The 27,765-nt window shown below is 45.4% G+C and overlaps 1 long non-coding RNA gene across 1 annotated transcript; it reads left to right on the top strand.

Moving 5' to 3' along the window:
- On the top strand, positions 1-27,028 carry LOC135919057 (uncharacterized). The gene is made up of 3 exons (XR_010569868.1): positions 1-210; positions 14,582-14,624; positions 26,901-27,028. It is a non-coding gene; the product is annotated as an uncharacterized lncRNA (long non-coding RNA).
- The last annotated feature ends 737 nt before the right edge of the window (positions 27,029-27,765 follow it).

The raw sequence follows: 27,765 nt of genomic DNA, 5'->3' as shown, positions 1-27,765 counted from the left end.
CTTTTCTCTCTCGCAACCACTGCTGCTCACGCTTGCGTATAAAGAGCGATTAGATTTTATTTAGAGGAGAGGGAGGTCCATAGCTGGCCACACGGAGCCATTCTTTCGAGTGTGAGCCTTACGTGCGAAGGAGTGTCGTCAGTCGCGGTTGCGCGAAATGTTCTCTTCTGCGGCGTCCTCATCTGACGTGAATGTCTCTCCACCAGATCGGTAAGCGATTATTGTATTATATGCCGGTTTGCTTTCAAGACATTTGATTCGCGTAGATTATCGTTCCATTTTAATGGCTGAATCTTTTTACGAGTTTGCAGTCGCACGCACATAAAAAGAAATGCTTCCAACGACGGCGTACCGCGCTAAAGTAGAGTTCTGACTGGTGTGGTAGAAGTCTGTTGCCAGACTGCCTGCCATATTTGACGGGGGTAAAGCACCGTCAAATATAGCGAATGCATCGAGGCCGTTTCCGAAGCGCACATAGTTTCCAGATCAGGAGTATAGCACGCTACCAGCTCCCGATAGTACCGTAAAGTTGCTGCGTAACCCGCGCGCTTTCGAATCGCTTGTTTGTTGCGGGCCCGAGCGCTTTTTTTCGCTGCACACGCTGTGGCTGCTCCGCGCGGGGACGAGGGTTTCGCTGCATCTGAAAGTGACACGCTTTGCATAACACTCGGGGCGCTTTCTGTCGCTGCGCGCGATCGCTACAACGTTAGAAGACGGTTGCATCGCCTCGCTTTGGATGGCCAGTCTCCTGGGGCCTACGCGGCTCGCAATAGGCTTTTTTGAAACGAGACGCGTTGCATAAGACTCGGGGCACTTTGTATCGCTTTCTAAGTGGAGGGCCGGGGAGCCTTAGTTTATGTGGGAGTTAGCGTGGAGTGACAGCTGGTGAGACTGGACTAACGTGAGTGTGAACGTTGGTGAGTGCGAGTAAGTTTGAATACTCGGGAATTTGAACCTGATTGGTAAATAGTGCTAGTTGAGCAGGGGCGTAGCCAGGGGGGGGGGGCTTATCGGGCTTCAGCCCCCCCCGAAATGTTTTCGTGCTGTCCATGCACCGCCGACCAAAGCGACCCCCGGCGCCGGAAATCACTCCGGATTTTGTCTAGAATGTCTTTTTGACGCTCGAAAAGACATTTAACCGCGAAGATTGCGAACTCGGGCTGGATTTCGTGGCAACGCCCATACACCGGCAGTCATATAATGCCAAGCAGTCCCATCCGAGCACAAAGTTTCAAGGGCGCTTTGATGGTGAGCGGGCTCGCCGCGGCATCTCACTGAGGCCACGGAATCTATGGAGTGCATGGATATCAATTGCGAAACATTATGGGTATAAATCGCATAAGCTCTTGATGTGAAACGTCTATTGACATTTCCAAAAATTGTGTTTTAAATTTTCAATTGCGGAACTTTGTGGGTTTAATGTTGTTATAAACATTTGACGCCAAAGGTCCATTGACTTTTCTAAAGTCTTACATCGGAACATACAACGAGACAAGCCAAATCAACACACTAGCAGACGAGTTGACAAAGCACGCAGCGAGGTCCAATGAGACGATGCGTTGGGGTGGTTCATTTGTGCCGTCATGGCACATAAAAAAATATCAACATTTTTTTTAACCTGCGCCAGAACATCCATGTCAAGACACTAAAGCCAGGCAAAGTAGCTACGTTCTTATTTATTTTTTCTACTTTGACTTTTATTCGCCGAGGACACATTGAGCCTCTTCAATTTTTTTTTTGTTCTCGCTACCCTACCCGCGGGCTGCCAGAGCGAGCCAGAGCGCATATGTTTTTCTCGTATGGCCCCGACCACCGCGCGGTACACTTCGGTGGGCGTTCGGTTTGCTCTGGCCGAGTGGAATTTCACCTGACAGAGTTTTGGAAGCTTTCTGGCTAGCAGACGAGAAAAAAAAATGGTTGCTTGCCGTCATCACTGCGGGGACTCGAAGATTGCACCGCGTTCATTGAGCGGAACCTTTCCGGAAAGTCTTGTTTCGCCGGTGTAGGATACTGAGCAGTATGCGTATTGTTCTCAGTGGGCCAATCGTCTCATGTTTTCTTCGGTATTAATTCCGTAGCCCCATTAGCTGCCCGATGTAGGCATTAGATTCTGGCCAACATACTTTCCTATGCGTTCTTTTTTTCATTTCGGTGCCTCCGCCCCACAGAAAAAAAATACATTGTTGCGGCGCAGCGAATTGTCGCATGGTGAAAGTTCGATTTTGATACTTCTTTTGCGGAAAGTAATGAGCGATGGGACGCTTCAGTTTCCGGATACGTTTATTATATTATTGCGAAAGCAATTATATGGAAACTCCCGGCGCATTCCTGCCATCGCCGTCGCCTATAAAGTCCAAGGGTGATAAAATCGTGACCACGCGCTGCATACTGTATGTGCGAGTGAAAGCGTAGGAGGGGAGGTGGGATGGGTGAGCCGAAGATGGTGGCTCAGTCTTGTATGCGCAAATGAGAAAAGCGGGGAGCAAGCGCGCCGCCTTCCATCGCGCGCAATACATCGGGGGGAGTGGATGAAATGGGGGCGGAATCTAGGATTCTGTGAATCTATGATTGTGCAACATGTTTATTTGCCTTGTTCGACGCATTACATACAGTTACTTTTTCTTACATACATAGACTCATTGGAGACTTATACGTATACCTAAATATCTTGTTGCTAGGTTTTGTGTATACATGCAGTGAACTTTGTTTGCAGTGAGAGTTTTTTGTTCTTTATCAAGCCGTATTTTAGCATTTGTATACCCATTGTATCTTTGCATTTCTAATGTAGCAGGGCGAGTCAAATGAAAGTGCGCCTACCCTAACCGCGCAAAATGGTTCGGTTCATTATCTGCGAGGCATGCGCGTAGGAGAACGGCATGTCTCATTTACAAAAGTGACACGCAGGTGTGAAGATAACTGTTCTTTAATGCTCTCATACGCTGGGTTGAATATGATTGCGTCGCATGATGGATACTTCAAAAGTTGAACAGCTCGGTGTCGCGAAGTTTTTGACAGCTAAAGGTGTTTCCAAAACAGAAATTAATCGCCGTATGGCTGCCGTTTACGTTGAACACGGCATTTCATTGAGCACTGTGAAGCGTTGGAACAAATGGTTTAAAGGACGTTGTAAAGACATTCCAAGACTGGGCCAAAACCATCGTGCAATCACCCCCCACACAATTTCAAAGGTTCATGAGCTGATGAAACAAGAAGCGAGCATAAGCATCGATGAACTGGCAGACCGTCTGAACATCAGTCACGGTTCGGTTCACGCCATAATTCATGAGCTTCTCGGTTATCGGCTCTTTGGTGCGCAATGGATCCTCAAGATTTTGATCCATCGCGAGAAGACGGAGAAGTTTCGCGCTGCCTTGACTCATCTGATCGGGTATCACAATGAGGATGACGACTTCTTGTTTGCATTTGTGATTGGGGACGAACCTTTATGGCACTACTACGAGCCTGAAACACGAAGGCAAACTTACAGTGGAAACATTCGAATTTACCACGCCCAAAGAAATGCAAAGGCCACCATTTCCGCTGGAAAGGTGTTGTTCACTTTTTTTTCGGTCGTCAGGGTCCATTACTGATGACATTTGCTAAATCTTGAGAGGCTATCAATTGTTTCCGATATTGCGAAACGCCAGAACGGCAGTGTGTCGCAATCAAGAACGAACAACGTGGAAAATTGACGAATGGGGTCATCTTAATCCACGACAATGCCTGTCCCCACGTCGCTTATGTGGTTAATACAAAGCTGGCAAAATTCAAGTGGGAAACGCTGCAGCATCCGCCATACAGCTCAGACCTGTCACCTTGCGACTTCTACATTTTGGGGCAGCCGAAAAAACAGCTCGAGGTAACCAGATACAGACTTTTTGAAGCAGCAACCCAAGGAATTTTATAAGACGGGAACCACGCGACTCGTTAGTCAATGGGACAAATGTCTAAATTCTCATGAATACTACTTTTAAAGAAAGTACCCCGTTGTTGGCTCACATTCATTTGACTTTCCCTCGTATATCTTGCAGAATTCCTGCTTTTTATGCGTGCCCTCTGCTGCGACTATGATTTCGGTGCAATTACTCACGATACACGACCGGTGACAGCTGCTCCTGCGTAATACATTAAAACAAATTACAGCGACATTGAGATTTTTCACTGGTCATTGCATATATACAAGAATGTAAGCAGGGTTCTTGAATGACAAAGTTTTGTTAACATATTTGTCCTCAACTTGTTCAGTTCATTGCCTTTTAATTTTTCATATCAGTGGCATGCACTGCTTTCCTGGTTTCGAACTGATATAGTTCTAAAGTTCGTGTGATATTTTATTTAATTAAATAGACAAAAGTATGGAAGCATTGATACCAGTTATTTTGGGCAAAATTTTTGGCACATACGAGTATATTCTTTTATGAAAAAATACATATTTTATTGTTTTGACTGTGCGTAGCGTTCAAGAATTCGTTTGCAGCATCTTTGGCAATGACAATGCAGTTATTATTCACGGATTTGATCCCTTCACAAATTGTTAAGAGGAAGCTTTAGCTCGGGCCCAATCCGACGCGGCCTATTCAAATACTTGTAAAACGCAGAAACTCTTTTCTTAAATAATCCTGGTAATCGCTTTTGTTGAAATTCGTTGCATTTGAGAGAGAAAGGTAAATCCTAGTTCTGTTGGAAACACAACTTCGATTTAGGGCGTGAATTTTGTTCAAAATATTTTGAAAAATTCGAAAGTTTGAAAAAATAGACGCACGACGTTTACAAACTAATAGCTATGCATGAAGAACAGACATTGTGGTTCTGTAAACGGCATATATTATAACAGTCAAAGCGGACAAGTTTGCTATGTCAATTTGTATCTTACGTGAATTGGTTACGTTGTGTACAAGGGTTCTGCACAAGCCGTAATTCCACAATACTAATTTTTTTTAGATTCATTTGTAACATATCCATTTTGTCCGCTGTAGATGTACTATTCACAGAATTGTGTTATCATTTTTCATTGTTGAGTCACAGAGTTTTAAACTTGATAGTTTCGTTTTCTGAAAATGTTTGATTTGGCCAATTTTGAATAAATAATTGACCACCTAAATGAAAAATTCGAAACCAGTAGTCACTAGAATTAAACTTTTTCTTTTAAATGCAACAAACCTCCTCAAATTTGGTGAAGTGGTTGCAGGGAAAAACGAATTCCCCTTCTACATGTATTTAAATAGGAGCACCCGAGCTAAAGCTTCCTCGAACAAAATTTCTGGCTACGCCACTGGCCCCATATATATATATATATATATATGGGGCCAGTGGCGTAGCCCCCCCCCCCCCGAACAAAATTGCTGGCTACGCCACTGTAGTTGAGGTGTGAACGTAAGTGCCGAGGTGTCTGAATGCATGAGTCTGGGGCAGTAAACGAGACAACGTAAGTGATGGTTCACGAAAGCATAGATAACTTTAAGATGTCTTCATCCTCTGGCATAGATGGTGCTAATTCTAAAATACTAAAAAGACAATACTAGTATCAAGCAGCATTCTGCTACACCTATATAACCAATCCCTTACAACTGCTATGTTTCCTATAGACTGGAAGATAGCAAAAGTAGTGCCTGTATAACATATGTAATAAGAGTTCTAGTGAAAATTACCATCCTATGTTACCAACGTTCATTTGCTGCAGCATGTTAGACCACATTACCGCATCCCACTTATATTCTCATCTTGAATATACCAACATGTTTTAGCCGAAACAGCATGTTTTCCAAAAAGAATTTTCTTTCGAAACCGAACTACTAGAAATCACGCCAGACTTACACTTTGATATGAACAGCAATAAACAAATTGAATGCATCTTTTTGGACTTCTCGAAAGCGTTCGATCGTGTACTCCATAATCGCCTGATATCAAAGCTCTCTTCAAATAAACTTGACTCACTTAGCCTATCATGGATTCGTAATTTTCTTTCCAATCGCGAACAGTTCACTATTAGTAACGTTTCCTAAGCCCTGTCTGACGTCACCTCCGGTGTACCTCATGTCAGTGTACTCGGACTTCTTCTCTTATTAATTTATATAAATGACTTACCAAATAATATATTCTCTTGTGTACGATTATTTGCTGATGAGTGCATTGTGTACCATTCGATTGACTGTTCTGCTGACCACGCCGCGCTACAAAATGATCTTGAACATATCAGTGATTAGTGTGCTACGTGGCTCATGCTCCTAAACGTCTCGAAGTGCATAGTAGTTTGCTTTTCTCTGAAAAATTCTTAACTCACTTTTCTCATCGTTTGGATTCTAACATTGTTAACCACACCACACAATATAAGTACTTAGGAGTGGTTTGATCGACTAATCACATCACCTCCATTTCAGCTAACGCCTCCAGATCATTAGGGTTTCTGCGCCGCAACTTAAGTGCGCCTTCGCCTCTAAGAAAACTAGCTTGCATAGCTATTGTACGGCCACAAATTGAGTAGGCCTCTTGTACCTGGTCCCCTCATCAAAAATACCTCGGATACCTCCTGGAGAGCATCCAGAATATAATGAGCCGTTTCACTAAAAAGATTATAGTCAAGTGTCACTCAAATACAACCACTCGCCGTGATATCTCCGTTGCATTATTATTTCATAGATTCTACACACAGTTGGCCCATCCTTATCAAACCTGAAAATAGCATCCTCGACGTTACAAAGACTGAACAATCAGTTCAGAGACGCCTGAATTTATGGCAATGCACACGCTATTAGTTTTTCAGGTTTGCTCCGTGCCGTCCGTTTATGCGTGTTTTGTTATTGCTCCATATTGTATTAGCGAATGTCGTATTAATTTTCCATGTTGCGTAAATATTCCTTTCATTGTAGTGGTGTTTTTCTTCCTCGATTTCATTCGAATATGTTACTGTATTTCACCCCTTGCACAATGCCTTCTCGAATGCCTCTTGGTACCTGTAAATAGACAAATAAAAAAAATAGTTGTGCCTGTCAGTGAGAGTCCTTAAGTGCTAGTATAAAATGTAGAAATTGTTCAGTGTCTCGACGTGTACGGGAACGAGTGTCTCCCGCGTGCTGTATACTAGTAGCGCGTGCTCTGGCGACCACGTGGCTTCACTGGGCGATGCTCTCTTCTAATTGCTTTCCTCAATGCTGATTCGCCCCTTTTCCCAACATGGGGCCATTTCGTACACTGGCTAACCTCGCTTTCTCTTCCTGTGTCAACGCAAGGCGGGGCCATTCAGGCAGTGAAATCGGTGTAAGTGCTGCGCTATTTGAATTAAATTTAGTACATCTTAATCGTTACCAAGCGCGCCAGTTTCTTCCCGTCTCTCCTTCTATTTCATTTCATTCACCAATTTCCCAGGCAATGTGGTCAGCTGGTATTTAATTTGCATAGGCTAAGCTTCCTGACTGTTCCAAATTTTTCCCTCCTCTTCTGGCTTTTCTTTAAGGATATATTTTCTTACGGCGTAGCATGGCTTAGAGCAATAAACCACTTCTGTATGTGCGTGTGCCTATGAGGATGCACGTCCTTGCGTCAGAACGTGGGTATTTACAAATTGCTTACTGCTGATGCTCAACTCGTCTTGCATCCACTTTCCGCAAACATTGAAAATATCCGTTGCGGGCAAGGAATCTGTATGTCGAAGTTAGGCTGTCTGCCACGACAATGAAGGCCCTTATGGATCTTCGCAGATGGCACATGTCGTAGATTAGGAGGAAGGATTAGCTCGGGGACTCCTATCTAAATACACGAGAAAGACGAAATCGTTTTACCCGGTAACCACCAGATTTATTAAGCTTTTTTGTATGTAAAATAAAGCGTTAGGATCTAGTGACTGTTGGTAGCGAATTTTTTACTTACGCCCTGAATTTTTTCATAAGGATTGTTGAAAATCGAAAATTTTCTGAAAACGAAACAAACCATCAAGTTTATAACTAACTCAGGAACGAAAAACAATATCACAGTTCTGTAAATTGTGTGTCAAATTACATATAAAGGGGTAAAATTGATGTATTATACAGGTATATGGCTCTAAAATGGATCATTAATATGTGAGTAGGACCCTTGCAAAACCCTTGCAAACAATGTAACAAGTTCACGTAAGATGCAAATTCATAAATAAATTCGTCAGCTTTGGATGCTCTGACGGATGCAGTATACAGAACTGCGATACTGGTGCTTACTGCAGGGCTACTAATTTGTAAACTTCGCGTTTCATTTCTTTCAGTTACCTATTTTTTAATGTTTCTTTTATAAGCTTTCAGCAATAAATAAAAATGGGTATAAAATGCAAAAATGTACATTGAAATGGGTCCAGTGGTTACCTCACACAGGCGTTTCTTCCTTTTACGTGTGTTTGAATAGGCGGCATGGAAGTGGGCCCGAGGTAAAGCTTCCTCTTAAGTTGTGCTCATTGTGAAATGAAAGCATTACCGTACTGTTGCGGATATGGTGGCGTTCGGTGCATGGAATCCACCAAGCCCGTCGCCTACGACGTCAAAATGTAGACACTGAAGGAAAAAGGGGTTACTTAGCTTAGTTACACGGTCCAGTGCGGAAGCCCACTCCACGCATGAGCAAGTTAATGTCTCCGTTCAGATCAGGACCATCTCTCCCAACTCTCGAAAAGTATCTGCTTTTAATCCCGTCGTCTTCCTAGACGAGTCGACTAGGGACAAATTATTTAGGAGCTAAAAGAAAAACATAAAACAAAGGCGCTCCAGCCCGTGCCACTAAGCACAACGGGCTTAAACCGATGCTAAAGTAAATCATGAGGGCAGGTGCCAACACAAATTTAAAAAAAAACGGGTGAGAAGTACTACCGGGTGTAACCACAGCCAGGGAACAGACGGCAACGCGGGCTTTAGTAAGTCAGTGTAGTTGTTACAGTCATGATTTCAGTCTTGATCTTGACTTACAAGTGTGATGTTCGTAAGGCGAAGAGGTCAAGAAGTGTTCCGTTGTCACTGATGGGTTGGACTTAGCTTGAAGTGGGGTTCTTCGCTTGAGTAAGGTGACCAAACTGGGTCTTCTCTGAAGAGGCTCTGGAATATGTAAAGAACTAGGCAGGGACAAAGGTGGGAACAATATGTTGGAACCTATGGAAAAGAGAAGAGAGAGATAAATAACTAATGTCGCTTTTTTAAATAATTGCTTAACGTTGCCATTGGGAGGGGAAACCCCACCTCGTTTGGTCTGACGCCCTTTGGCAATTCGTTAAGCTTATTTGTTTTCTTTTTTTCCTCGAGTGTGAGACGGACATTAAGGACTAGATTTACTGCAATCGGAGTGGGGGAGGGGGCCCGCCGCCCACTGAGCCTATATCGCCGATCCGCGCCTCAGCCGGCCCACCAACCACTCCAGGTTTAAGACTATTTCCATCCTGTTTTTTTATTTTATTTTTTACGTAAGCTTTTCATTCAGAACAGGGGAGAGCCGGGGCGATGGTTGCGTTTATTTATCGCTTAGTGTTGGTTCTGCGGTGGACTTGAATGCTTAACCTTGGCAGCAGCGAAGGCGGAAGGGGCTATTAAGTTCATTGTCGATGAGGTTGGGCCAGTTGAGGAACGTTATATATTAGGCTAGGGCTATGTGCGGTAAGGCCGCTATGTTTTGAAAATTCATGAATTCTTGGTTGCATTTTCTCGTCTTCTTTTATGCGCTTGAGGGCTAGGGACCGTAGGGTCCGTGGAATTTGCCCGAGGGAGCATAGATGTCTTATGATGGTTGCGTGGTCACTGTTGGTAGGCATATTTTTGTCTTGGGGTTATACTCGTTGGCAGCACAGTATTTAGTGATACCTGGGACAAATACGCCTTCGGAACAAGCTCCAAGAATAGCAGCAGCAGCAACAAGGCAATTCAAGTGGGGAATGCCAGCTCCCAGATTCTCCCTACACCAGAAGACAGAAGATCAACGAGAGAAAGTTTCCAAAGCGAATGAATGGAACACCAACGAAACAGAGCAGTTCATCATCATCAACCTGTTTTATGTCCACTACAGGACGAATGCCTTTCTCTGCGTTCTCCAATTACCCCTGTCCTAAGCCAACCAATTCCAACTAGTGCCCGGCTACTTCCTAATTTCATTGCCGCACCTAGTCTTCTGCCGTTCTCGACTGCGTTTTCCTTCTCTTGGCTACTATTCTGTAACCCTAATGGCCCAACGGTTATCTAACCGGCGCATTACATGACTTGCCTTGCTCCATCTTTTTCTTTTGATGTTGATTAGAATCATCTATACCCGTTTGCTCTCTGATCCAACTCGCTCTCTTTCTGTCTCTTAATGTTATGCCAAGCAATCTTCGTTCCTTCGCTCTTTGGGTGTTCCCTAACTTGCTCTTTGTCAGTCTCCAAGTCAGTCTCCTTTGTCAGTATTCATACAGGGTAGTTCACAACAGCAACAGAGGCTGTCATAGAAAGGCTTTCGCCTACCGCAGTTTAGCTGCGCAAAGTACCTATACATTTTGGCACTATCTTCGCCATTGGCCCACCTATGGGGAGTGCTTAACGCCTGCTTCACCTCCGCCACGGACATGATCCTGGGGGAACAAGCCCCAGGATAAGTGTCTAAGGTTGGAGGGAGGGAGAGACAGCAAAGGGCAACTGCTGATTTTTCCCGCGTGGGTCAGTCCGGGGGTTCCGTCTAAGTGAAGGCGAGGACAAAGTGGTGAGTTACCTCCGCCGGGGGTTCTTAAAGGTCCCAACATTCCGCATCGGCTAAACCCCCAGGATCCCCCTTTCGCCGTACTCGGCAAGCCACGCTCGGCTACACGCAGGAGGGTCCAACCCTCATGCGTTCGGCTACGTGGTGTCGCAGCACCTGCTGCGACACCACGTGTCGCCTGCTAATGCAGACGCCCCTGTCGGGACCGCTAGAAATTATTTTGTGGCGTGCAAAATCAGTGATCACGATGTGCCACAATAAACGCAAGCAGATTTTTACCGATCAGAAGGTCCTAGCTGACGGCCATTCCTCGGCCCGGAAATGCCAATGTGGACCATGTCGAATTGTTCAGATGCTGGAGTAAGCGAGCCGAAAGATGACCTTGTGTTTCGGTGAACATTCGCTTGTTGGCATAGCAGAAAACCACGCGCCCAGGCGTGTAGCCCTTGATGCCCGGCCAGACGAAACGTTGTTTCACCAGATGTTGCTTGGGCTGGATTCCGCGGTGGGATAGGTTATAAAGGGCATCGAAAGTTTGCGCCAGAAATTGAGTGGAACGACTGGACGCGGGATGCGCGTAGATACATCACTAAGCATAGGGATGGCACTAGGTGAAAAGTGGACATCACGTGGATGTAAGGCACCAGGTTTTCCGCGAAGCGCAATTACCTCAGCGTCGTCTTGTTACTGGTCAGCCGTGCAGAGATGTCGGTGCTAACCGGGTTTTGTTCTCCGTGGTAATAAACGAGGCCCAGTGAGAGAGCGCGTCCGCTGCGTCATTGTCCTTTCCGTGTACGTGTCGTATGTTCGTCGTGAATTCCGCGATGAAGGCGATATGGCGTGCTTCCCGTGGTGAAAATTTGCCGGAATTCGACCGGATGCTGAAAGTTTGCTATCCCCGAGCTCTTCAGTGTGGAGAAAGTGCTGTAGCCGTGGCTGCTCCGACACTGTCATGCGTTTGACGAGTTCGCTCGTGAGAATGTTGAAAGGGCCAGTCGCCCGGGGTTGAAGGTTCAGGTCGCGAAGTTCGAGGGCAAAGTCGGGCGGCAGCGAGGATACGAGATGGTTAAATGTTTTGAGTCTGTGATGGGATTCACGCGATGGCGAACTGGCTGTTACTTGAGCGATCCAGAGTTGGGGGCCTGTTGGCCAGTACTAGGGTAACTTTAGTGAGAGAGCAGCTACGTTGTGCTATGGTGCCGGGCATGTTAGATCGCTGTCATCCGTGACGGTGTATCCGCGCTGACCATTGGAAGCATTGCGGTTGTCTTTAATCATGTCCGCTGTACGTGGTCACCAATATTGCGGTGTGCAAAATCACTGATTGTGATGAACCACAAGAAACACGATGATATTTTTAGTGATCAGAAGTCTGTACGTGACGGTCATTCCTCGGCAGAAAAATCACCTTGCCCTCACGCGGGCTGCGCGTGATCTCAGCCAGGCGCCCGCTTCGCTTCTTAGGCAATGGCTTGTTCCTAGCCAGCCGCCGCTCTCCTCATCTTCCTCGACGTCGATGCTACTACAAGAACGTAAACTTTCTTTTCAAATCAATGAGAATCGAGTTCTGCGTCTTTTTATTGGGTCTGGGCAACCGCCGCGGACGCGGTTCCGAGATCTTATCTGGAAGCGGCTTCCCCGGCTCGCTGGACGGCCCAGAGTTGTGCTGTCAGGTTCGAACTGAGCAGTGCGGTCTTGCAACGGGAGCGGTGACTGGCGGTAGAAAAGACGGAGGGGTTGGTGCTGCCCGACTTGCTTGTTAAGTCCTGACACTCCCATACCATGTGATTAAGTGTGGCAACCTCGTCGCACGATGGGCATCTGTTTGTAGTGTACATGTCTGAATACATCGCGTGCATGAGTCTGGGCTTTCTGTAAGAATCCGTTTGTAATTGTCTGAAGTGTACTGGTTGCGTCCTGTCAAACCTAGCGTGAGGGAATGGGTATACGCGTCTTTGTAACTGGTAGTGTGTCGTGATGTCGTGGAACCTGGTCATACCATCCTCCCACCCCCAGCCGTTTGCAATACCCCGCGAGCGCTCTTCCTCCCATGATGGTCGGCGAGTGAGACCTCGAGCAGCGCGGTGAACCGCTTCGTTGGGTTGCTCAATCCAGTGAGTGACAGGATCCATAGCAAATGCCTTCGGTTATCAAAGTCGGCCTCTCCCTGGTGTATGGGATGTCGCTGGAGTATGTGACACGCGTCTTGCGAGTTGCGCCAATTTGCAAAATTGCGAATTGCCGATCGCGTATGCAGCTTTGGTTTGTTTGAGGGCCAGTGATATGGCCGCTTCCTCTGCCGCTTGGGCATGTGCCGTGTTCACGGTGACGCTCGTGAGGTGGTTGCCTTGATGGCTAGTGACCGCCGCCACGAAACTCTTCCTGTCTTGATAACGGGCTGCGTCGGTGAAGACCGCTTCCTTGTTGTTGGAGTAACTTTGGTTCATATGTTGTGCCCTGGTTCCCCCTGTGGTGTTGAGGGTGCATGTGGCGAGGCAATAGGGGTACGTATAGTTGCTCGCGTGTGCTTCTTGGAATTCTACTTTGATGCTGTGCTGCCTGTGGTATGGGATGCCGAGTTTTTCGAGCACGTGTCTGCCCGTGCGGGCCTTGGACAAGCGCTCTAGTTTGCATAGTTGTTGCGCCTCCACGAGTTCTTCGAGCGTATTGTATAAGCCTAGTTCTAAGAACTTGGTGGTGCTGACTCCGGTTGCAAGTCCCAATGCACATTTGTACGCCTTGCGTATGAGGACGTTGAGCTTGTTTCTTTCCGCAACCGTCCAGTTGTGAAACGCTGCCGTGTACTTTATTTGAGAAATGTCGAATGCTTGTATGAGTCGTATGACGCTGCCTTCGCGCATGCCTACGTGTTTGTTGGTGATGCGTCGAATGAGCTGCATCGTGCTGGTGGCCCTTGCCGTTTTCTTTCGAAGCGCTTCACCCACATCGCCGCCCTGGTGTTCTATCAACATTCCTAGTGCCCGGATCTTGTCTACCATCGGGATGGGTAGGCCGTTTGATGCCGTTAATTCGATCTCTCCCTTTTCCGGGGAAAGGTCAGTCTATATCAGTCTATATGGCAGCAGTTCGGATTTTTGGGCTGAGCAGGCGAGTCCCGTGCCCACGAGGTAGTTTTCCACGCATTAGATGGCCTGCTGTAAAGGTTGCTCGATCGCTGCGTCGTTGCTCGTTGTCGTCCAGACGGTAATATCATTCGCGTATAGCATGAAGCCGTCCTTCGATTTGAAGCAATCGGTCGGGTAACCGCAGCAGGACGAGGTTGAAGAGCATCGGCGAGATCACCGAGCCCTGCGGGGTGCCTGAGCTCCCGATGTTGATTTGATCTGACTCTAGTTGTCGCACTCGCACGCGAGCGGTTCTTCCCGTGAAGAAGTCTAGGATGTAGTTGTAGGTTCGCACTCCAAGATTTAGCTTGTCTATTTGTCGCAATATGACATCGTGGCGAACGTTATCGAAGGCCTTCTTCAGGTCCAGCCCGAGGATGGCTCTCGTCCAGCGCCCCGGATTGTCTGTGATTTGATGTTGTATTTCTAGTAGGACGCCTTGCCTGGAGAGATGTTTTCTGAACCCAATCATGGTGTGTGGAAATAATTCGTTGTCCTCGAGGTAACACTCATGATACATTACTCTCTAAGGATAGAGGATAACGTATTTCATATCATTTCATTTCATATACAGAGAAGTGGGTGCTGAATGTCCCATAATTAGTTGTTGTCATAGGCAACAGTGATATTCTTTGACGCGAATCTAGTAAGACCGAAGTGCCGGCACTGAATTGGCTTGATCGGAATAATGTGCTTGGCAAGCTGCTTATTTACATGTTTATTCTATCTGATGGCACTTATGACATACATCACCCAGTCGCCTCATACTGCAATTTCTTTTTGTACAGGTGCTGTATAGCCCAAAGCGAAAACCCCCGACAGCGTGTTTCGGTGAGTCAATGTCATGGTGTTACCAACCGGGAAAACCGGGAATTCTCTGGGATTTTGAATAGCCTGCAAATACTCAGTGAATTTGATCTTCTGTCATGGAAAATTAGCTGTAAATTTATTGAAAGGGAAAAAAAGTCGCGCTAATGCCGGTTCGAGTAAAAGAAGAATCGTAACGAATCGTCTTGGACACCGTGTCGTCAGCTGGAGGAGTTTCCAGATTAGTGAACGACTGATTTTCCGGATGCCCGATTTTTTTTACACGCCCCAAAATTTGGGCGGCTTCGTGGCAGAACCACAGACAACACAGAGTCAATGTATAAGAACGTCTGAACTTTCGGACGCAAGAACCCTTCGCCGTCTGATTCTCTGGATATTTTTGCTGTGATCGCAGGTCCGAAACAACATCAATCAAAGCCACTGCCGCCGCCATTTTGATTATCTCGCCGCCTCGAACCGGTGCTCTCGCTTGCAAATCCGCTGGCATCCGTAGCCACCACGGCGACAACGCTAGGCCTAGCTGCTTCGACGTTCGCTATTAAGCTCCTTGTGGTTCGTTACCGTGGTTTTCATTGGAAGAATTCGCCGCTGTCAGCGTTAGCGCATATGCAGCCTTTGTTATCCTCGCGATTGGCTTCAAAACTTGCAAAGCACCACGGGTTGCATATTACAGCTTCGCCCAAGTACAGCAAAGTTACGCGGAGAAGCATACGCGAAGTCTTGCGGTTAAGCGTAACAAGCGTAGAAAGGGGGCAATTTTCACGGGACACAGCACGTACTCCGCCATTATGCACGCGTCCTCCCGCCTTCTCCTTTGACAGTACGAGCACCGATATGCCTAATAAGAATACTGGCAGGCCTTGAGAGGTTTTTTCGAACGTACCTGTGGTGATTTGAGCTCCTAAGGGCATTAAAGACGCATTCATTTTTTCGGAAGTGTTCGTGGCCCATGGGAGTCCGAAAATCGGACGTTGACTCTACAGGTTACCAAGATGATTCATCAAATAGTCCATGGGACGAACACGCCGCGAAAGGAGGATGAGAATAGAAAGGAGCGACACATTGAGGAATGAACGGGAAAGGCAGCGTGTTGCCCTTTCTGAGGCGTTGTGCTGCACAACGTTTCAGCTTGAGCTGAGGCGTTGTGCGCAGGCTGAGAGTATGTCAGGGCAGCTATGGTTGACTTTCCAGCTGCTGAGAGACAATCTCACTTGTGATAAAGCTTACGCCTTATACCAATGCGCTTACTTTCAGTTAACAGAAGTAGCTCAAATTCGAAAATATTTGCTTCTGTGTGCATCTCTTTTTCTTCGTATTTGAAAAAGCTTTTTTCGATTGGCAATGCACTTTGCCATTTATTTTCGAATACGTTCTATTCGTTGGGCATTTTACTAAGCCCTCCTTTTGATGCGAAGCATATTACGAGAGCTCAACCCAGCTCGTCAGGCGCGGCGGTGTCGCCATGAAACCACGTGACACCGTGACGTCACGACAGAGGAGAAGTGGCTTTGGCTCAACTCTTGCAAGACGGGCTGGGTGGGAATCGAACCAGGGTCTCCGGAGTGTGGGACGGAGACGCTACCACTGAGCCACGAGTACGATGCTTCAAAGCGGTACAAAAGCGCCTCTAGTGAATGCGGTGTTGCCTTAGAAACGAGCTGTTTCTAAGGCGTGCGTCTCTTGCTCAGGCGCACATTTCGTTGCCGCGCCGAACGCTGCTTTGCTCGACGCTCACCGCGTCCAATGCGGGGCGCGCAGTCGCTGCCCTGTAGCCCATTGTCTTACACCCCTTGGTGGGTCGACGGGAACGCTGTCGCGTTCCACTTTTGAAGGCGAAGAAGTAATGCATGAGTTGTTTCTTCGTCTAGCCGAACCAAATATAGCCAAGCAACAGCAGTTCACCAGGCTAAACAGTGGTTCAACAACTAAAATAAAGGCTAGTATGCTTCGCATCCTGGGCTTAACCTTACCTAAGCCACAGCCATTTTTTTTTCTAATAAAATGAGCACTACTCCTTACTATTCAAACTAGATTGAATGTTTTTAAAAATTTTTTTGACATGCTTACTAGAGAGTGACAGCATCGGGCGACATGGTGTCAGCCTGTCTTGACATAAAACGTACTTCTGTGTAACTCAGGAAATTTTGCAAAGGCACTCGGGGAAAACCTGGATAACTCAGAGAAGTTTAAATGTAAACTTGGTAGACACCCCGATTGGTCCAAAATGCCTTATCAAGTCATTTTTCACTGGCCAATTTTCCAAAAAAGGCGAGTATTCTAAGCAGTGAAACGGATGTCACAGACATAATTTTTCCTGGGTTCAATTCTTTATTCACGCTATTCATTCCCAGAAAGTCGGATACATTGGAATGCCGATGTTTAAAAAGAAAAGTTCTGGAATTAATAGATATTCACAGTGTTTATAAAGCCTATGACTTTATATTAACTTGATTAAAATCTTCAACGAAGTGAGCAAATTCTTCAAACTTGCCTGCGCCCATGTTATTTCCATGCCATTTGCTAGCTTTTTAACTCACTGTACGAAGACAGTGATCTGAATATTCAAGACATTCAAAACAGTGATCATCAAGACATAAAGAAGACGAGCTTTCTATTCTTCTAAATGAATTTGTTTTCGATGTAATAATGTTGAGAGAAACGGGGTATTCATCGGATACAGAGGTTTACAGGCGTGATGGATATAATTGTTTCTTCCTAAACAGACCTAATACCAAATGTGGTGGGGATGAAATCCTCATCAAAAATAAGCTAGAATGTGATACAATTTCTGAAGTGTCTCTGTTGACTGAAGATTTTGAATGCCTATGCTTTAAATCGAGAAAATACATCTACTGCGTGATCTACCGACCGCCAAACGGTCAATTCAATAAATTCATTTCCCACATTGAATTGCTATTCAACTACGTTAATGTAAATAATTTGGAATTATTACTTGCGGGTGATTTCAACATTGATATGCTAAAATCGTTACCTGTGCAGGAGACCTTTCTTTTGCAAGTAAAAGCAAATAGTCATGGTATCATTACTAAAACTGCAACCCGTGTTACAATGTAAACAGAGACTTTAATAGACCTTTTTAACAACATTGATGCAAAAAATGTAATATCAGGAGCTGTATGTAATGACATAATTGACCACTTTCCGATATACCCTTTTGTTGAATGTGAAGATAAAAGAACGTATGCGCAAATTTTGGTGACTGATTATCCAGAACATCGCCCCTGTAACTTTGGAATCTTTCTACTTGAGTCTTGTGAATGAAAACTGGGATGGTGCATTCCGCTGTGCCAATGCAGATGAGGCGCATGAAACATTTATATCCAGTTTTAAGCGAATTTAGTGTGAACAATTTAGAGAAATTATTTTAAAGCCACATCATAACAACCGAAAGCCCTGGATCAACCGTGAATGTTTAAGCCGAATAAAAAAGAAGGCTAGATTATATAAAAAGTTTGTGAAAACGAGGTCACTTTTATATTTGAAAATATTTAAGCAATATAGAAATAAGCTGAATTCCTTCCTGCGAAATGAAAAGCGGCGTTTCCTGCAGCAGCAGTTCCAACAGGAATCCTGTAAGGATAGTGCCCAGGGGCGTCGCCAGGGGGGGGGGGGGCCTTATGGGGCTTCAGCCCCTTCCCCCCCCCCACGAACTTTTTCGTGCTGTCCATGCACCGGTGACCATAGCAACCCCCGGCGCCGGAAATCATTCTGCATTTTTTGCATAACGTCTTTTTTACGCTCGCAAAGACATTTCACCGCGAATATTGCCAACTCTGGCTGGATTTCGCGGCAACGACCTTGCACCGGGAGTCTCATAACGCAAGGAGCTCCGTTCGAGCAGTTAGTTTCAAGGGCGTTTTGATGGCGAACGGGCTCGCCGCGGCATCTCGTGGAGGCCGCGAAATCTATGGAGCGCATGAATGTCAATTCCGAAACTTTGTGGATATAAAGTTCTCAAATGTTTGATTTGAAAGGTGCATTGACATTTCCAAAATTATGCTATCGATTTGCAATTGAGGAACTTCGTGGGTTTAATGTTGTTATAAACATTTGACGTCAAAGGTGCATTGACTTTTCTAAAGTCTTGCACCGGACATACAAGGAGACAAGCGAGTTCAACACACTATCAGACAAGTTGACAAAGGACGCAGCGTCGTCCGAGGAGACGAAGCGTTGTGATGGTTCATTCGTGCCGTCATGTCACACAAAAAGTACCAACATTTTTTTTTCACCTACGCCAAAGCATTCATGTCAAGATAGTAAAGCCAGCCAAGGTAACTATGTTCCTATTTATTTGTTCTACTATGACTTTTACTCACGAGGACACATTGAGCCTCTTCAATTTTCTTGTTCTTACTATCCGCGGGCTGTCAGAGCAAACCAGAGCGTATGCGTTTTTCTCGTGTTGCCGCGACCACCACGTGGCGCACTTCGGTGCGCGTTCGGTTTTTCTGGCCGAGTGGATTATCGCCTGGCAGACGTTTGGACGCTTTCTGGCTGGTAGACGAGAAAAAGAAATAATGGTCGCTCGCCGCCATCACTGTAGGGACTCGCCGGATTGCACCGTGTTCGATTGAGCGCAATCTCTTCGGAAAGTCTTCTCCCGACGGTGAAGGATGCCGAGCAGTAGGCGTGTGGTTCTTGGTGGACCAAGCGTCTCGCATTTTCTTCGATATTCCTTCGGTAAGCACATTAGGTGCCTAAATTGGGCATACGATTATAGCCAACATACTTTTCTTTGCGTTTTTTCATTTCGGTGCCCCCGCCCCACAGAAGGAAAGAATACATTGTTGCGGCGCAGCGAATTGTCGCATGGTGAACGTTCGATTTTGTAACGTCTTTTGCGGAAAGTAATGGGCCACGGTAGGCTTCAGTTTCCGGATACTCTGATTATATTTGTGCGACAGCAATAATATGGTCACTCAAGGCGCATTCCTGCCGCCACCGACACCCTCATGTTTCGTATAAAGTCCAAGGGCAATAACATCGTAACTGCGCGCCGCATGCTGTATGTGCAAGTGAAAGCGTAGGGGAGGGGGGTGGAATGGGTGAGCGGACGATGGTGGCTCAGCCTTGTGTACGCAAAGATGAAAAGCGGCGAGCAAGCGCGCTGCCTTCCGTCGCGCGCGATACATCGATGGAATGGAGCCAGGATCTATAATTCTGTCAGCCTGTGATTGCGCAACATGTTTATTTGCCTTGTTTGGTGCAATATATACTCAGACTTTTTCATAGATACTTAGATTTATTGGAAACGTAAACCTATATTTAAATATCTTGTTGCGAGGTTTTGTGTATACGTGCAGTGAACTTTGTTTCCAGTGACACTTTTCTGCCCTTTATTAAGCGTTATCTTCGCATTTGTATATTCCATTGCATATTCGGATTTTTAATGTGTGACGGCGAGTCAAATGAAAGCGAGCCTACCCACCCCGTGCAATTATGCTTCGGTTCACTATCTGCGAGGCATGCGAGTAGCACACAGGCATTTACAAAATGGCCATACAAGGGTGAGGATAAATGTTTTTTAATGTTCTCATACACACTGGGTTCAACATGGTTGCGTGACGTAATAGACGCTCCAGAAGTTGAGCAGCGTGGTGCCATGAGGGTTTTGACAGCTGAAGGTGTCTTCCAAAAAGAAATCAGTCGCCGTATGGCTGCCGTGTACGTTGAACATTTCATTTCATTGGCCACTGTCAAGGGTTGGAGTAAACGGTTGAAAGAAGGACGTGAAAGTTGCAAAGACGATAAAAGACCGGGCCAAAGCCATCGTGCAATCACCCCTAACAAAATTGAAAAGGTTGATGAGCTGATGAGACAAGAACGGAGGATAAGCATCGATGGACTGGCAGAGCGTGTGAACATCAGTCACGGTTTGGTTCACGCCATAATTCATGAACATCTCGGTTATCGGCTCTTGAGTGCGCAATGGATGCCCAAGATTTTGAACGATCGGCAGAAGACAAAGAAGTTGGGCGCTGCCTTGACTCGTCGGATCGGGTATCACAATAAGGACCTCTCGTCTGCAAATGTGATCGAGGACGAACCATGGTGCCCTTCTACGAGCCTGAAACATGATGGCAAAGCTTACAGTGGAAACACTCGAATTCACCAGCCCTAAAGAAAGCAAAGGCCGTCATTGCCGCCAGAAAGGTGTTTTCGACTTCTTTTTCGATCGCCAGGGGCCATTACTGATGGAATCTTGAGAGACTATCAATTGTTTCCGATATTGTGAAACGCCGGATCGGCGGCGTGTCACAATCGAGAGCAAACGACGTGGAAAATTGACAAATGGAATCATCTTGTCGCGCGACAATGCGCGACCCCACGTCGCTGGCCTGTTTAATACAAAACGGGCAAAGTGCAAGTGGCAAACGCTACAACGTCCGCCATACAGTCCAGACCTGTCGCCTTGCGACTTCCATATTTTGGGGCAGTTGAAAAAACAGCTCAAGGGAACCAGATTCGTGTCGGACGATGACGTGAAAGAGTCAGTTACACACTTTTTGAAGCAGCTACCAAAGGAGTTTTATGAGAAGGGAATCACACGACTCGTTAGTCAGTGGGACAAATGTCTAAATGCTCTGGAGAGTACTTTTATATAAGGTATCCTGTTTGTCATATACTCCGATTGGCTCACTTTCATTTGACTCGGCCTCGTATATTGCAGCATTCTTGCGTTTTATCTGTGCTCTCTGTTGCGACTATAATTTCGGTGCAGTTACTCAGAATAAACGACCGGTCACAGCTGCTCCTGCGCAATACATTGGAACAAAGGACAGCTTCATTGTGGTTTTTCCCTGGCCGTTGCATATGTATAAAAATTCAAACATGGTTCTTGAATAACGAAGTTTCATTAAAATATTTGTCGACTAATTCATTTCATGGCCTTTACATTTTTTATATTGGTGGCATGCACTGCTTTGCTTCTTTCGAACTGATATATAGTTGTAAATGTCGTGGGATATTTTCTTTAATTATTTAACAGAAAAAAAACATGAAAGCATTGGTATCAGTTATTTCGGGTACATTTCAGGGACATACGGGTATACTCTTTCATGAAAAAATGCATATTGTACTTGTTATGACAGTGTGTAGCGTTCTAGCATTTGTTTGCAGCATCTTTGGCAATGACAATGCAGTTATTAATCATGTATTTGATCCCTCGACAGCTTGTTTAAGAGGAAGCTTTAGCTTGGGCCCCACTTCTACGCGGCCTATTTAAATACATGTAAAACGCAGAAAGGCTTTCCTCACATAATGCCTGGATCGCTCTTAATGCAATTTGCTGCATTTGACAAAGTTAAATTGTAGTTAGTCTCTGTTGGAAGCAAAATTTCGATTTAGGGCTTGAATTCTGTTTAAAATATTTTGAAAAATTCGAAAGTTCTAAGAAAATAGCAGCATGACCTTTACAAACTAAGAGCTGTGCATCAAGAACAGATATCGCGGTTCTGTAAACGGCATCTATTATAACAGTCAAAGCGGGAACATCTGGTATGTCAATTTGTATCTTGCGTGAATTACTTACGTTGCTCACAAGGATTCTGCAAAAGCTGTATTTCCGTTATACTAATTTTTCTTTTTAGATTCATGTGTAACACATCAATTTTTCTGCTGTAGATGTATTATTAGATGCAATTCACAGAATTGTGATATCACTTTTCATTCTTGAGTTGGAGTTTTAAACTTGATAGTTTCGTTTTCTCAAAATTTGTGATTTGGGCCTATTTTTAAGAAAGAATTCACAACTTAACTCACAGATTCGAAACCAATGGTCACTAGAATTTAAGTTTTTCTTTTAAATGCAACAGGCGTCGTCAAATTTGGTGCAGTGGTTGCCTATAAAAACGTATTATCCTTCTACATGCATTTACATAGGAGCACCCGAGCTAAAGTTTCCTCTAGCGGAGGAGGCTGAGCGGCAATGTGAGCCCCCCCCCCCCTAACGAAATTTCTGGCTACGCCACTGGTGCAGACGTATGGAAAAAAACTAAAGTTGCTAACCAGAACCCCACCGTCGCCAGTTATCATACATCTCGTTTCTCAGGGCCGCCGCGTACATGATACAGAACTTGCCGAAGAATTTAACACATTTTTAAATACGTTGTCAGCAGTTCTCAAAACCCTCACTATCTGAGCAGCATAATTCCTAGGTATAACCGCAGCATTTATTTTGATCCGACAGTTGAACGCGAGGTATGTAATATCTTCAACTCGTTGAAAAATAGCAAATCACGCGATATTTATATAAATCTGGCGTTATCAACACGTTGTTTTCCCAAATTAATGCAAATCTCCAGAGTAATTGTACTTTTCAAGAGTGGCGATGAAAACGATATGTCCAACTATCGTCCTATTTCAATTCTGCCGGTATTTTCTAAGGGCCTAAAAAGAGTAATTCATAAAAGACTCATGAACTTCTGCAATAAGCCTAACCTTAATAATCCGTCACAAAATGGTTCCCGCCCAAACAGGTCCACTGAAGCAGGCTTACTAATGCGAAAAGAGATAATCCTCGAGGCACATTAAAACTGGGAGATGTGCATAGGTGTTTTTGTGGATTTCTCGAAGGTTTGTGATCGCCTCAACCATCAAATACTACTCAACAAGCTAGAAGATATGGAATCCGTGGCACTGCAGCTTGTCTACTAAAGTCCTACCTAGAGCATTGATATCAGTGTGTAACAATAGATGTTCGCCGATGATTGTGTCATTTATCGAACTGTACGTAACACCTGCAATCAAACAGCCCTGCAGAAAGACCTCGCCAACATACTAACATGGTTTGCGATTGGTTAATGAAACTTAATGTACAAAAATGTAAAGTTATGCATTTCACTCGTAGCAGTAATCCCCTGGTATTTCCCTACCAAATTAGAAGCATGCCTCTCGAACTAGCAGAATCGTATAAATACCTAGGTGTCACTGTATGCAATGATCTGTCTTGGCATAAACATATTTCTAACATCATACGATCTGCTAATGAAACACTAGGTTTCTTAAAACATAATCTCTGCCAGGCACTTCAAACGTAAAACTGCTTGCCTACAAGACCCTTGTCCGGGCCAAACTTGAATATGCATCTGCCACCTGGAGCCCGCACCAAACGTGTCTTACCACCTCACTTCAATCAGTTCAGAGCCGCGCTACTAGGTTCACTCACTCACAATATTCATAAGATGTCAGTATTTCCGCACTTAAAACAAAATGAGGACTAACACTCCTATCTCATCGCCGACGCATTGCTAGTCTTGAGCTCTATCACAAGTTCTTTTTCAGTAACCCTTCGTCATGTGCCATACATCGTTCCTGCGGCGCGAATCTCTCACCGCACCAGTCATCCGCAGCACGTCGCACGCCCGCATGCCCGAATCACTCATTTTTCCGCCTCGTTCATTCCTCGAGCAGCTAAAGACTGGAACGGCCTTCCTGCTGACATTGTTAGCATCACTTGCTTGTCTTTATTCCTACAGCGTGTGATTGATCACTTTGAATATAACTAATGAAGTGTACCATATGTGGAATTCATGTTAAACCCACCCCTTATATAATACCCCCTCTGGGGGTCTTTAAGGACAATAGACTGAACTGAACTGCAAACCAAATGCCGCACTCACCGCCCCGTCTTCGACCTGCTGTTCTTGCGCTTCGGAAAATGCAGGCAAGACCGACTGAACAACGCTAAGGGAAAGCATCGCTTTGAAAGGCACTCCACACGACTTCAGTAAGTCGGCGTTGAATTCGTAATCCTCTGGACGAAAGTGCAGCGACCACACTATGCGATTTTTCGGCTCTTTGCCAACGCGCTGTGGCAGAGGTACGGCACTTAACCACTTCGAACGGAGAGGTTCACTCGTTGGCACACGGTGATAAGTAACGTTGGATTCGCCGCTGCAACTGCCCTTGGCCAGGTTCCGAGGACCTTTCACGCGTCCCACGACATCACATGGATGTGACATTCTCGCTGTTTGTTCCAAATGCAAGTTTCGCGAGCCAGCAGAACCAGCGCAGCACGACGCGATAACGAAGGGACTGAAACTCTAAAGCGCGCGCAGCGCAGAGTCGAGCGGAAACGAAACCTTTCCACTACCCATACTACTGGAGGGTACCGTCAAAATGTTATTTTTTCTTACAATCGAACAAAAGTAAAGAAGTAGCATTTTCTTCCATCTCATAACCGAATGAAATGATCTTTTTAATACCAATAGTTGAGTACAAGTGACATAAATTACGATGAGGACTGCCTTCGTCATCGGGCTAGTACGGGAACGCCGCTGGGGGGAGGGGGGGGGGAGTCTCAAATCGTGTCATTGATTTACCTCAATTCTGGGTTACTAAAGCTCTGTTCGCGATTATATTGGCGCCTAAGACGTTCTAAGGCATTGCTTTATCACTTTAACTTGACTTCCTAGTAACCTTAAGTGTCCCTTTAAGATTAAGCATAGACATTCTGTGCAGACGACTCTGTAGGCCTAGCTCCTATTGAGTCCCTTTATACTGCATAAGAACTCATTACGAGTTCTAAAGAAACTTTAAATCCATTTGCGTAAGGACAGTGTGCTCGAACAAAGAAGGCCCTTTGGGCTTTCTGCATTTTCTGAACCGGCAGTTTTCGAAGTCATTGGGCAACTCGCCGCTATTTTACTTTTGCCGAGAGTATTTGTTTACCGTTGTCGATTGGCGCAAGACGTACTTTCAGCGTACGAAGTTGGTTGGAAGTTTTGGCCATTCAGTTGTGCCACACGAGTTTCATTCCCGTTTGGTAGAAAGCTTTAGCGCGCTTCTGTTGTCGTGCGACAGTGCGCTCATGTAGCGCATTGTTCTTGAACGCAGCAAAACCGTAGCACATTTCTAAACGTCGGACCTGCGGTGTATCAGTAAGTGCGCTAGTAGATGATTTTGGCATGTCTCATCCTCAGCAGCGAAGCGACAGGTAAGTTCACTCTGTCTACGACGCCATACCACGAGGGGGCCTCGACGGTAAAGAGGGGGCGAAAGGCAACATCTCCTGCTGCGTAAGGCTGTCAGATGTTGCGTGGAAGGAAAAGACATTGCCTTGACGCCTCGTCACTTCGCTCTCGCAAGCCAGTGCTATCCGCGCTCTCCTTGTGCGCGCAAGCTCTCGCATGCGTTTTAATTGTGGCTCGGTAAGGCCACATCAGACCAAGTCAAGCAAGTCAACGCACTAGCTCACTGGCTAGCAGTGAGTAAACCCCAATGAGCGCTCAGCGACGTTAAATTGGATATTGATGCTTTCGTATTCATAACCCATAAGAAGTGCTAAAGTGTCCTCACATTAAAAAAAAAAATGTGGCTTTTTGCGTGCCAGAATCAAGACCTGATATTGAAGCACACCGTAGTGGGGGATTCCGGAAACTTGAACCACCTGGGCACGTAAATCTGCGTACGCGGGGGTTTTCGCATTCCGGCTCCATCTTAATGCGGCTGCCGTGGCCGGGATTCGATACTGCGTTCTCGTGCTTAGAAGCCCACCACCAATGGCACTTAGAAACCACGGCGGGTACCTTGGATTTTGTTTACAGAAACAAATTAACCAATACTGCAATTATTCCGAACAACATTGCTTCATCATAAAAGTGGAAAAATTATCGATGACCCAACTTGTGTAACCAGTGGGGGGGGGGGGGGGGGCTCTGTCAAAGGACATCATGGGCTAACTACGTAAATTGTGAGGCGACAGATGAAAATTCGGGGGAGTGGCGCCGCGCCGATTTGTAGCGACGCACATTTTAAAACCTTGTAATAAATTACATGCTTTACGCGGAGTGCCTAAATGCGTCACTTAGTGATCAGAAGAACCTACCGTAAAACTCAGTACGTATATACAAAATCGTCAAATTCATTTCAGACGCCTATGTTTTGTTAAGCTTTCTTTAGTACCTCTATTGAATATGTGTTTTGCGTGAGCGATGCGTTTTTGCTATGCCTTTGCTAAGCGAAAATATCAACACTATAAAAGCACCCGTATCTCTGTGAGGCTGCTGAAAAAAAAAATTGGAATGTTCTATCGAAATGTTTTGGGTAACGCACTTTTATGCCCCCTTCAACTCTCGATTAATTCAATATTGCGCTACCTACTAGGCTCCAATATATCACAATGAGGCTGCTCGTTCCGGCTTTTGGACAACTTCTCTTTCAGCAATGTTTTCGTCGTCCACTTTCAAGCATGGCTTGCGGTTTTCTATAGCCCGCCCCTGTTTTCTTCCTATTTCATTTATGAGCGCTTTTCAGTCGCAGTTAACCAACAACCATGGATCCTTTTTGGCCGTCATGGGTCCCGATGGAGTGGCAGACCTGTTGGTGTGGTTGCGAAGAGGAATACACCTGAGTGGACGTGTGGCATGCAACCACGTGGTCGACATTGCGCTGAGCGAGCGTGTGGCTGCTCTGGCTACGCCTTCAACCGTGTATGCCTTCTCGACAACCAGCCCGGGCACCAGGTGGACACGTTACATTCATGGTGCCGACAGCGTCAAGGTGAGTTTTAGAGGGCGCGCTAAGGATATGCTTCTTATAAGAAATGAGTCGTTTTGAGCTCAATATAGTAAACATATTCTACCGGCACTAACATATTTTGTACTGTTTTGTTATTCTAAGAATGTTGTGATGGATTAAACGATGTACTTTCTTCCTATGATCGTGACACGACGCCCGAGACTTTCTCATTTGTATGTAATTCAAGATTTTGCCTATGAATCAAATTACTACTGAATTCAATGGTGTTCAGTATTACTTCAGTCGCCTCATAATAGTAAAAGCAACATCCTCCCCTGTCGGTCCAGAGTCCCTGAATTCTGAAATCCAAGAATGTACTGACGTATTTTGTGGTGTTCTTCTGTCTCATATTTTCACACGGTCCTTGAACTCTTTTCTCCGAGAGCACTGTTGCATAGGAAAGGTAATCCAAACCATGAATCAGCTAACGCCCACTTTACCTGCAATTATAGGCTTATCTCACTAACAAGCATTCCTTTAAATATTTTCGCTCTATAATATATTCGCGCATAGCAGAGCTTTTAGAATATGTCATACTTTTTGAACCCGGGCAGTACTGTTCAGTACGTTCTTTTCATGTGCAATACAGGCCTTACCATTC

This window comes from Dermacentor albipictus, unplaced genomic scaffold, assembly GCF_038994185.2.
Source record: "Dermacentor albipictus isolate Rhodes 1998 colony unplaced genomic scaffold, USDA_Dalb.pri_finalv2 scaffold_15, whole genome shotgun sequence".
NCBI lineage: Eukaryota > Metazoa > Arthropoda > Arachnida > Ixodida > Ixodidae > Dermacentor > Dermacentor albipictus.
The sequence above is the reverse complement of the archived record's forward strand: the minus strand, read 5'-3'. Positions and strand labels throughout refer to the sequence as shown.